At 40.4% G+C, this 13,102-nt stretch overlaps 1 long non-coding RNA gene across 1 annotated transcript in view; it reads right to left on the reverse strand.

Annotated features, from left to right (window-relative positions):
* LOC125084251 (uncharacterized) overlaps window positions 1-13,102 on the reverse strand; it is a 13,739-nt gene continuing 637 nt past the window's right edge. Inside the window, exons 2-3 of the long non-coding RNA XR_007122563.1 lie at window positions 6,085-6,122; window positions 1-1,082 (exon numbers count right to left, since the gene is read on the reverse strand). This is a non-coding gene — a long non-coding RNA (uncharacterized LOC125084251). The remainder of the gene's footprint in view (window positions 1,083-6,084; window positions 6,123-13,102) is intronic.

Consider the following 13,102-nt stretch of genomic DNA (forward strand, 5'->3'; position numbering starts at 1 on the left):
AGTCAGAAGAGCATGTGATTTGTGAGTTTGAGCCCCATGTACCCAAGTACATTTACCCAACTAAATAGATTAAATAAAAAAAAACTAACAACAACAACAACAAAAAAACCCAACAAAGGACTTTATGGTATCAATGTTCACTTCAAAAAATATTATTAAAACAGTTTCAAATCATCAAATGCATATGTTATATATATAATTACTGATACTGAGCAAAATACGACTCCAATCAAGGTCAAGACTTGAAGATATTTACACCTATTTCTTGTGCTGATTTGCTAACATAATGAGGGTTCCTGAAACACAGCTTTGTCTTGATTTCAAGGACCACATGGTTAATGATCTAAAATTCTGTACTACTGCTCAAGTCCCACAAATCTTGTGTTCTAATGTTATACAACAAATTGTATTTGTGAAAGAAAATAAAACTTTAGAGTCCTCTGAAACAAGTCAGATTCCAAAGGTTTAAAGCATCATGGTCCCTTTCCCAAATTAAAACATGTTTTCCCAAACACCTCATCCTAAAACACCCTCCTTAGAATTCCATTATAGAGGTTTGTAGGAACGATACGAAATCTGATTAAAAGCAATGGATCAATACATCCATTTTTTTCTTGTTGTTGCTACAAAAAATTGACCAAGAATAGCCAAAACCATCTTGAAAGAGAAGAATGAAGCTGGAGGACACACACATCCTGATTTGGGAACTTGCTACAAAGCTACAGTAATCAAAACACTGTGGTGCTAGCATAAGGACAGACATACAGATCAAACAGAATAGAATTGAGAGTGCAGAAATAAACCCTCACATTTGTAGCCAATTGGTTCTTCACAAATTTCCCAAAACATCTAAAGGGGCAAGAATTTCAACAAATGGTGCCGGGATAACTGAATATCCACATGCAAAAGAATGAAGTTGGGCCTCTACCTCTTACCATCTACAAAAATTAGCTTAAATGGATGGCAGACTTAAATGTAATAGCTTAAAAAAGTAAGAGTACATTAGCAGACATGAAAATAGTATATTATGGTTATGGAAAATGATTCCATTATTTTTTCTTTTCAAAATTATGTTCAAAGACCTGGAAGTTAAAAAAAAAAGAGGTCATAAAATTGTATAATAGAAATAATTCCTGAATAATAATAATAATAATAAGTCTTCATGTAAAATGACACTGGACCCAAGAAAGAGAGACTAAATAAGATTAAGCACAGTTTTTCTGATATGCTTTCATGAACCCACAGATACATGTCTGGTGCACATCACCATTATGTGTAATGAATGTTAGATAGCCCCTTCCTGTCCTTAAAAAATTAAAAAGAAATAATAATTAAAGAGTTTTATATGTGTTATTGCGCTAATGTAATGTCCCGATTGATAGTTCTGAGATCCAAATTGTTTTTTAAGATGTTATTTATTCATTTGAGACAAAGAGATAGAAATAGAGAGCGAAAATGAACAGGGGAGAGGCAGAAGGAGAGAGAGAAGCAGATTCCCTGCCAAGCAGGGAGCCCCAGGTGGGGCTTGATCCCGGGATCCAGAGATCATGACCCAAGCTGAAGGCAGATGCTTAACCATTTGAGCCACCCAGGGGCCCTGAAAAAAAAAATTTTTTTTTTTTAAGAGAGAGTAGGGGAGGAATAGACAGAGAGGGAGAAAAATGATCTTAAGTAGGCTTCACAGGGCTTGATCTCATGATCCTGATATCATGACCTGAGCCAAAATCGGGAGTCAGATGTTTAATTGACTTGAGCCACCCAGACACTCTGAAATCTTTTAAAGTATATAAGGCAAATTTTGTCACTTGGGATGAGGGTATGGATATATCAGTAGGCCCTAAGTGCTGATTTTGCTTAATTCAGACCAGATATTCTGCACAATGAGGCAACCCATGTCTTCTTGGTTGAGACCACTATCAGGAGTGCCCACAAGGAAAGAAAAGGAACCAGCCTGTGGCAAACCACTGGAAGATATTGAAATAGAGCAACAATCTCCCTAAGATCAGTGTGGGTCCACAGAGGTAGAGAACAATCTAGCCAATAGCTGAAAAGTGAATACATTTGCATATCCTGTCTAAGTCCTTCAGGCAACAATTTCTCAGGTCTGAGAGATTGCTGTTTTTGTTTCACTTTTTCCCTGTGAGAAATAATATGCTTTTCCACTGGAAATACTGGAATTCTGAGGCAAACCCTCTACCTGGCAGGAGTCAGAAAAGGCCAAAGCCATGTCTGAAAGGAGGCTATGAGCTTTTCAAGTCAAGTCCTGCAAATGCTCACAGGCGGCAGAAGGGCTTTGCAATTTGGAGTATAGTGGTCATGACATACAGGTTATTCACACAGGAGGGGATAAAGCATCAGCCAACCACACACCCCAGGAAGCACAGTCTCCCACAGGAGAGACAGGTCAGGGGTCCAGTGTTGTCAAAATGGATCATATTCATCTTGTTCCATGAAGAACAGCATATTCGGACAGGGAGAGAGGGGTAGGGCATAGAAGAAAAAGAGAGAGAGAGGGAGGGAGAGAGGCTGATGTAAGTTAGCCAGTCTGCAATTATCACTGGGCATAGGCACCTGCTGAGTGTCATGAACAAGAAAATTCATGTTCATATGTCAAGGCTTGTCACTGGCCCAGACACAGGAGCTGGAGGAATGGGGAAATAAATATTCATAAAATAAAAATGTGATAGTCATTTAAATTCCCTCAAAATGGAGGAGGTTATTCCTTTTCTTCATTAGGAGAGGCTCATTTGGCCTGAATGAAGACCAATTGTTGCCTGATGTCTGCTGCCTATTCCATAAGTCACACCATGTCCTATTACACTTAATAGACCAGACAATGCAGTCTATTACAACTACAGATCATTGAAAATTTAGAGAATTTACTAGAGGAGATAGCAATAGCACCTGGAAGAAGTTGACTATCTAGAGAAAAGAGGAAACCAAATAGTGGATCTGAGAGCACTAAACAGGAAACCGATAGCCTACAATAGAGGCTGGCAAATTTTTTTTCTGGGAAGTTGCATATAGTAAATATATTTGGCTTTGTGGGCCATTTAGCCTCTGTTGTAGCCACTCAACTCTGCTGCTCTAGCACAGAAACAGCCAGAGGTAATATACAGACAAATAACTGACCTTGTGCCAATAAAAGTTTATTTATAAAAAAGGGAGTGGGCCAAGTTTGGCCCACTGACTATAGTGTGCTGACCCCAGCCATAGAACAACTAATATCCTAGCATTAGAGATGAACTACCAGGGGCGCCTGGGTGGCTCAGTGGGTTAAAGCCTCTGCCTTCAGCTCGGGTAGTGATCCCGGGGTCCTGGGATCGAGTCCCGCGTCTGCTCTCTGCTCGGCGGGGAGCCTGCTTCCCTTCCTCTCTCTCTGCCTGCCTCTCTGCCCATTTGTGATATCTGTCTGTCAAATCAATAAATAAAATCTTTAAAAAAAAGAAAAAAAGAAGAGATGAACTACCATACCAGTTGGTAGTCAAACCTGCAAAAAGAAAAGGTATAGCGGGAGTTAGTGGATGGGAACAGCTGCTTAGGCAAAGTGTGCCGCTGATGGGGAGCTGAGGTTGAAGAGATAGGCTTCAGTTCAGGCAGGAGATGTGAACCAAGGGAAAGAATTTACATATTATGATAATTGAAGTAGGAAGACACTGAGGCATGTAAAATTTTAAAGATTTTATTTTTTAATTTTTTAATGTAATCTCTACCTGCAATGTGGGGCTTCAACTCAGGACCCCAAGATCAAGTGTTGTATGTTCGACAGACTGAGCCAGCCAGGTGCCCCATGCATGTAAGATTTTAAATAAATTTATATTTCAAAAGGTCATTGCGGCTACTAGGTGAAAAAAGGGGAGGTGGTAGGCTGAAAAAGGCTCACCCCAAAGGATATCCACATCAAATTTGCATTCTGTGAATGTACCTATTCAGAAAAAGGACCTTTGCAGATGCAATTAAAATAAGGATTTTTTTAAGTTAATTACTTTTAATATGAGAGAGAGAAAGAGAGAGAGAGAGCATGAGCCAGGGGAGGGGCAGAGAAGCAGATTCCCCACTCAGCAGGGAGCCCAACATGGAACTTGGTCCCAGGACTCTGGGATCATGACCTGAGCCAAAGGCAGATGCTTAACCAACTGAGCTACTCAGACACCCTTAAAATAAGGATCTTGAGATGAGGAGAGAATCCTGTATTGTTGAGGTGGGCCCTAAATCCAATGACAAGTGTTCTCATAAGAAAAAGGCAGAGGTTGGGGCGCCTGGGTGGCTCAGTGGGTTAAGCCGCTGCCTTCGGCTCAGGTCATGATCTCAGGGTCCTGGGATCGAGCCCCGCATCGGGCTCTCTGCTCGGCGGGAAGCCTGCTTCCCTCTCTCTCTCTCTCTGCCTGCCTCTCTGTCTGCTTGTGATCTCTGTCAAATAAATAAATAAAATCTTTAAAAAAAAAAAAAAAGAAAGAAAAAGGCAGAGGTTAGGGCACCTGGTTGGTGCAGTCAGTTAAGTGTCTGACTCTTTGTTTCAGCTCAGGTCATGCTCTCAGGGTCTTGGGATGGAGCTCCATATCAGGCTCCACACTCAGTATGGAGTTTGCTTGAGATTTTCTCTTCCTCTCCCTCTGTGCCTCCCACTCGTGCTGTTTCTCTCTCTCTCTCTCTAAAATAAATAAAGTCTTAAAATACATATAATATGTATTATGTATATAATACATATATGTTTGTGTGTGTGTGTGTGTATATATATATATATATATATAAAAGAAAAGAATAAGATACAGACACAACATATAAAATAAAGATAAAAGAAAAAGATATAGACACAAACACAAAGAAGGTGGTGTGAAGGTAGACATTGGAATGGTGTGGTCACAAGCCAAGGAACACCAAAGAATGTCAACAATCACTAGAAGGTAGAAGATACAAGGATCGCATTCACTCCCTAGAGCCTTGAGAGTGAACACTGCCCTTCTGACAACTTGACTTCAGGTCTCCAGCCTCTAGAACTGTGAGAAAATACATTTCTGTTGTTTAAAGCCACCAATTGTGTGATAATTTGTTATAACGGTTTCAGGAAATAAATACATAGCATAAGAAAAGAAGTAAGGAGACCCTTTAGGAGCCCACTGCAATAATCCAGATGATTGATGCTCATAGTTTGGTCTAGGATGATAGCAGTGAAGAGGGAGACAGGCTGTCAGAATCAAGGGCTGTTTCAAACTAGGACTTGGAGCAGACTGAACATGAGCTAATGAGGCCTGGGTTTCTGGCCTAAGAAACCAGGATGATGGTATTGCTAAATCCTGAGACAGGGAAGGAGCCAGTGTAAAGTTCACTTATGGACATATTGTGTTTAAGATGCTGGAGAATCATCAAAAGAAAATGTAGAGGGGTACCTGGGTGGCTCAGTCAGTTGAGCATCCAACTCTTGAGTTTGGCTCAAGTCATGATCTCAGAGTCTTGGGATGGAGCCCTCCATCAGGCTCCGCACTCAGCATGGAGTCTGCTTGAGATTCTCTCCCTCTCCCTCTGCCCTTCCCTCCCCATGCATCCTCTTTCCCTCTTTTTCCTTCTCTCAAATAAATAAATCTTAAAAAATAAAAATGCCTGATACCACACTGCCATATTCTATAGTGGACATCCTTGCACATGCACACCAGATGGTTATTTCCATAATTCTTTTTTTTAAGATTTTATTTATTTGATAGAGATCACAAGTAGGCAGAAAGGCAGGCAAAGAGAGAGGGAGAAGCAGACTCCCTGCTGAGCAGAGAGCCCGATGTGGGGCTCGATCCCAGAACCCTGAGATCATGACCTGAGCCGAAGGCAGAGGCTTTAACCCACAGAGCCACCCAGGTGCCCCATGGTTATTTCCATAATTCTAACAGTGGAATTAGTGAGTCAGTCAGAAGGTATAAACATTTACATTTTGGTCACACTTGTGGTTCTTATTTTATTTTAAGTCATGGTAAACAATGAAATATAAGGATGCTGTGAAAATAGGCCCTCTTATTGCTGGTGATAGTTTAATTAGTACAACTTTAAACAAAACAATTTACTAACTTATATCAAGATATTGAAAAATGTATACACCTTTTACCTTTTAGCAATCCTACTCTGGGAGTCACTACCTAAGGAGATAAATAAACATAAAAGTAGTATTTAGCATTGCTTATGGTATGACTGGGGCATAACTTAAATATTTTTTGGTGAGGGAATGATTAAATAAGTCATGAAAAAAATTATGACAGTCTCCATTAGAATACTATACAGTCATTAAAATGATGGTTATGAGGACTGTAATAATGTAGTAAAATATATATCTATATATATAATTACAATTGTATAAAAAGAAACAGAAACACAATGATATCCATGTTATGTTAGAGTATTGGGATTAATGTAGTTTTTGTCATCTTTCTGTAACATGGTTTATTTTTGTAGAAAAAAATGATATTTGTTAAAGGTTGGAAAACATACTTTATCAAAGGAAGAAAAGTTGGGTAGAAACAAGCTTTCATGGAGATTGACTTTTTTTTTTTTAAGATTTTTTTTATTTATTTGACAGACAGAAATCACAAGTAGGCAGAGAAGCAGACAGAGAGAGAGAGAGCAGGAAGCAGGTTCTCTGCCGAGCAGAGAGCCCGACCTGGGGCTCGATCCCAGGACCCTGGGATCATGACCTGAGCTGAAGGCAGAGGCTTAACCCACTGAGCCACCCAGATGCCCCGGAGATTGACATGTTGATGCTAAACTTCATATGGAAAAATAAACATGCAGGAATAGTCAGGAAAAGACTAGAAAAGCTACAAGGATAGACAAGCTCTACAATATTAAGCACAATATAAACCCTTTCTAATGAAAACATTGCATTACTAACTATTACATGAATAAATAAACCAGAGACAGAATAGAAAATCCAGAAATAGATGCAAGTCCATATAGTACCTCAGTATATGATAAAAGTGGCATCTCAAATCACTGGGGCAAATTTAGACTTTTTTTCAAGAAGGTGCTTAGGAAAATTAGTTAGTGATTTTATGAGGAAAGAGTTAAAATAGCAGGTCTGTTGCTCATTGTCTCCTGTCTTCATGGGAACCCAGAACCATGATTGACCCTTGGTCAACCTCTGGGAATATGGCCCTCAGAATATTTTTGTGTATGTGTGTGTGTCGGTGATTGATGATTTTGCTGTGTACACCCAAAGCAATGGACGCTGCTGTCCCAGCTTGTCAGATTACTTTCAATGACATCAAGACTGATGATTTGCATGCATCTGATTTCACTGGTGGGGTCCTGAACGTGGGTTGCCAGGGCTGGCTGTGTAGCAGGATAGACCTCTCATACAACTAGCCCTCCCACAAATGACTCAGATCTCAAAACTCAAACAAGAGAACATATCACATTTGTCTCTTTAATTTGATGGTAGAAAGAAAGCATGTCTGTGTGGGCTTGGTTGGGAAATATGCAAAAGCCTGGGTTTGGCATTGGACTCTGGACTCTGCCAATACATTATCTTCCTGCCGCCTTTGTTCTGCATCCTTTGCTGTAATAAACCTCAGCCTTGAGTCTAACCTGCAATTGAGTCTTATGAATGCTTTTAGTGAATTGCCAAACTTGAGAAAGTTTTGGAATTTTTAAAAAAATATTTTTTTTAATTTTTTTAAATTTTTTATTTATTTGACAGTCAGAGATCACAAGTAGGCAGAGGCAGGCAGAGAGAGAGAGGAAGGGAAGCAGGCTCCCTGCTGAGCAGAGAGCCGGATGCGGGACTCGATCTCAGGACCCTGAGATCATGACCTGAGCCGAAGGCAGCGGCTTAACCCACTGAGCCACCCAGGCGCCCCTAAAAAATATATTTTTTTTAATTTTTAAGTGATCTTTATGCCCCCCAATGTGGGGCTGGAACTCATAACCCCAAGATCAAGAGTCACATGTTTTACCAACTGAGCCAGCCAGGCACTCCAGTTGTGGGATTTCTTTCCTTCTTTCTCTTTCCTTTTTCCTTATTCCCTTCCTTCCTTTATTCCTTCCAGATTTATTTATTTATTTGTCGGGGAGAGAAAGAGAGGGAGCACAAGCAAGGTGAGCAGCAGGCAGAGGGAGAGGGAGAAGCAGGCTCCCCGATGAACAGGGAACCCGATGTGGGAATCAATCCCAGGACCCTGGGATCACGACCTGAACAGAAGGCAGACATTCATCCAACTGAGCCACCTAGGAAACCCCCCCTTTATTTTTCCCCTTAAAGACTTTATTTATCTACTTGTGGGATTTCTGATTTACTTTTGAAAAAAATAGATTTATACCTCACCTCATATTCAAGATTCAATTCCAAAGCAATTAGAGAGCTCACTGGAAATTATTCAAGCTCTAGAGGAAAACAAGGGTGAATTCCTCTTTAGATGAGAGGAAAATCTATGGTTTCAAATCCAGATGCAATAAAATAAAAGTTTGTAACTTTGACTTCATTAAAAAACACTTCTGGGGGCACCTGAGTGGCACAGCTGGTTAAGCATCCAACTCTTGGTTTCAGCTCAGGTTGTGATCTCAGGGTCATGAGATGGAGCTCCATCTTGGGCTCTGTATTGTGCACGGAGTCTGCTTCAGATTTTGTCTTCTTCTCCCTCTGCCCCTCCTGCTTGTGCTCTCTCACTCAAATACATAAATAAATCTAAAAAAAAAAAAAAATCTTCTGCATGGCCCCCCAAATATAAACAATATCAAAAGACAATGGCCAAACTTTACCAAACTAGGAAAAAGTATTTGCAACACATATCTCAGATAAAGAACTAATATGCTAAATAGATTAAAAAAAAAACTTTAAAAATTAGAGGAAAAAGATAACACTTAATCCCCCCATAGTAATATAAAAACAGCTCCAAAATGTGAAAAGATGTTCAAACTCTCTAATGATAAGACAAAACATAAACTAAAATACATATTGACCAAGGTGGCTGAGATTACTGGGGTTCTGGTCAAGATAATTAGTGCTTGGGACGCCTGGGTGGCTCAGTGGGTTAAGCCACTGCCTTCGACTCAGGTCATGATCCCAGCATCCTGGGATCGAGTCCCACATCAGGCTCCTTGCTTAGCGGGAGCCTGCTTCTCCATCTGCCTCTGCCTGCCACTCTGTCTGCCTGTGCTCACTCTGACAAATAAATAAATAAAATCTTAAAAAAAAAGATAATTAGTGCTTTACTCTGTATTTTCCACTTAATACAGGTAAAAACTCTGGACAGAATGCATGGAATAACTATCTATAGACTCTAGAATGCAAACGGTAAGAGGCAGGTTGGGGAAGGCAACCAGAACTCAAACTAAAATTGACTCATCAATACATTTCCCATTTTGTTTTTCCTGTGGTATCTCTTGGCCCAGATTCAAACATAAGCTGAAACCCAGAACTGTATACCTAGTGTGGTCAGAGAGAACTCCAAGAGAAATCCTCTATCATGGTTTGAGGACCAGGAAAGGGGGCCTCTGTAGGTCATAAAGTGTGATGGAAATCCAAAGTTTGTTTTTGTTCTTCCATTCTCTCCCACACCAGGCCATAGGCTCATCCATAGTAGCAATGGACAGGGATGGCAGTGGAGTCCAAGTAGGTACCTAAATCTCTGAGGGGAGAACACTGATGCTAAGAGCAAGGGGATATCTCCGCTACTGTTTTCATTGTATATCTTCTTGCTTCTTGGTTCCACAACAGTTGGATTTTCAGGGTACACAACAGAGAAAACTAAAGCCAGCTCCCTTTTCTAGCTAGAGGACCAGAAAGGGAAGTGTTAGGCAGATTAAGGAGATCAATAAAATGGTCCCATAAATTTGGGTTTATCCTCAAGCTGCATATGCATGATCTGAGCCTAATCAATATTCCACAGGTTTTAAGAATTGAGATACTTGGTATACAAGGTATAACACAGCCTAGAAATTTCATTAATTTGATAAAGGGCATTTATAAAAATCCCACAGTGAACATCACACTTAACAATAAAAAACTAAGTACTTTTTCCCTAAGATAAAAAATGAAGAATGTCCACTTTTACCTCACCACTCATATTCAACACCATATTGCAAGTCCTAGCTAATGCAATACAAGAAAAAGAAATAAGAGGCACATGATTGGAAAGGACATAATGAAACTGTGATGTGATGAGAAATATGCATTTGGTCTCTGACCCCTCCCTCTCCTAGCACAGAACTCTTAAAACCCATGGAGTCTCCTAAGTGGTGTCTTTTTGTATGCTAATGAGATGATTGGTCGCTGGGGACACCTGGATAGCCTCAGGATGAGGTCTGGAACCAACCAAGGGATGGTTAGAACTTTCAGCCTCATCCACCCCGCCCCCACGTGACTTTTAATTTTGGAACCAAACAAGATGGTAAAATCACACTGGTGGCTGGCGCCCCATTACACCCAACCTGAGAAGGCACCAAAATTGACAGAGCTGTAAAAACTGTGAAAATCTTGAGGATACGTGTGTGTGCACATGTGTGTATGGGAGTTGGCAATAGGCAGTGATGGAGACCAGACAGTGACACTACAGACTTTCCTCCTTTTGGTTCATCCTTCACCTTTTCCCAATGCTGGGCTTCTGCCTCTCCCTCTGGGTATACATACTAGCCAAGGAGCTGATACCTTCAGTGAAATACAAATTCATAGAGAAAAGTAATGAGATATAGGAGGGATGAGATAACAGATTAAATACATCCAATGAAATAGAATTTAAATAAATACACATCCTCAAAAAGAAAAGAATTCATATTGGTTTTATCAGGAGTTCTCGATTTGGGCACTATTGACATTTTGGGCCAGATAGTTCTTTGCTGTGGTGGGACGGGGCTGTCCTGTGCATTGTGGGAAGTTTAGTAGCATTCCAAGCTCCTACCAGTTAGATGCCAGAAGCACTACCCTGAGATGTAACAACCAAAAGTGTCTCTAGATATTGCCAAATGTCCCCGGGGGGGGGGGACAAAAATCTCCCAACTGGATTGAAGCAGGATAATAAATCATGAAGAACCAATTCAAAGTACTATGGAAGGGGCGCCTGGGTGGCTCAGTGGGTTAAAGCCTCTGCCTTCAGCTCAGTCATGATCCCAGGGTCCTGGGATTGAGCCCCGCATTGGGCTCTCTGCTCAGTGGGGAGCCTGCTTCCTCCTTGTTCTCTGCCTGCTTCTCTGCCTACCTGTGATCTCTGTCAACTAAATAAATAAAATCTTAAAAAAAATACTATGGAAAATAGAATGGTTGAAGTAAGTAACTTAATAAATGGGTTATGTAGCAATATGGGTGTAGGCTGAGAATGAATGATTTCACTGAAAAATCAGGTAGAGGAAGCCTGCTAGAATGTATTAGGAAGAGGTAAGCATGAAAATATGAAAGCAAACCTAGAAGATAGAAGTGTAAATATCAATATCTGTATTATAAGAATACAAGAAGAGGTGTGCCTGGGTGGCTTGGTCTGTTAAGTATCTGCCTTTAGCTCAGGTCATGATCCCAGGGTCCTGGGATCGAGCCCCTCATTGGGCTCTCTGCTCAGAGGGGAGCCTGCTTACCTCTCTCTCTCTGCCTGCTCTCTGCCTACTTGTAATCTCTGTCTGTCCAATAAATAAATAAAAAAATCTTAAAAAAAAGAAAGGAAGAGGAAAAGAGAAACAAAAATTAAAAAGTTGGCCTTGCAGTTATTCAATATACTTATCTCTACCATGGTATAACAGGAAAATCATTCTACCTGGAGTAAGTAACTGTCTGACGTACCAGCCCAGACTTTTTGGAACTTAAACAAAGGCAGGCGAAAGGTAGACCCTACAGAAGGAAAGGTAGACCCTATACTTTTGTGAGTCCCAGTATCTGGGCTTTAGCTGTAGAGGTGGATCCAGCTTCTAGGATCTGATTCTCAAGACAAATACATGCATCAGAGTGTTAATTTACTATTTGTAAGGGCATAAAACAACCTTCCAGGGAATAATAAGCATGCCCGAGCTTGTTAACCATGGCTTCTCTCAACTAGGTGCTCAATTATTTACCAATTAATTATCAAGTTATTTAGTAAATACTGAATCAGAAAAATCAGTTCAATGATCCTAAAGAAAAGGACAAATGCTCCCCACTTCATAAGTGTGCACATGAGATTCAGGTTCTCTATTGATCACAGATGGGTAAATGCTAAACAAGTCCTCTTAAAACAAACAAACAAAAAAAGGTGCCTGGCTTGCTTAGCTGATGGAGCAAGAAACTCTTGATCTTGGGGTTGTGAGTTTGAGACCCCACATTGGGTGTAGAAATTATTAAAAAAAAAAAAATAAAATCTTGGGGGCGCCTGGGTGGCTCAGTCGTTAAGCGGTTGCCTTTGGCTCAGGTCATGATCCCAGGGTTCTGGGATCGAGCCCCACATCGGGCTCCCTGCTCAGTGGAGAGCCTGCTGCTCCCTCTCTCTCTGCCTGCCGCTCTGCCTACTTGTGCTCTCTATCTCTCTGTCAAATAATAAAAAAAAAGCTTTAAAAAAATAAAATCTTTAAAAAAGATGTTAACCAATTCTTAGTCATCTTCCACTCTCCCCACTTCCACCATGTTCCATAATTTTACTTTAGATATCCAGTTAGATTAGCTTCATATTCCAGTCTTGTGATCACCTTGAACATCATAACTGGACTTTATCAAACATTTACAGAACAGCTTTTATGGTGAAGGAAAAACAACCAACAGCTATTTAATGTGTGTTAAGTATATCATGCATACATTATCTCGCTTAATCCTTACACAGCTCTGTGAGGTCAGTACTATCATTATCTCCATTTTAGAAATTGGGCAACTGGAGTTAAGTAACTTGATCCACGTCATTCAGCTACTAAACAGGGTTGAAAGAAACCGGTGGGACTTAAACACCAACAACAGTAATAACTATGCTAGATCTTCCCAACTCCCCAGGCTCACTTCTCTTGTCTGCACCCATCCCCAGAATTTTGAGATCCAAATGAAATAAAATATGCAGCAAGGTTTTATAACCTATGAAGCATATTCCAAAATGGCACATGCTATTTAAAAATATACAATTAAAACGCAGTTTATTTGTAATAAAGGATAACACAGCACGAATACAGAACGTACACATTTCAT

The sequence above is a fragment of the Lutra lutra genome, chromosome 14 (assembly GCF_902655055.1).
Source record: "Lutra lutra chromosome 14, mLutLut1.2, whole genome shotgun sequence".
Taxonomy (NCBI): Eukaryota; Metazoa; Chordata; class Mammalia; order Carnivora; family Mustelidae; genus Lutra; species Lutra lutra.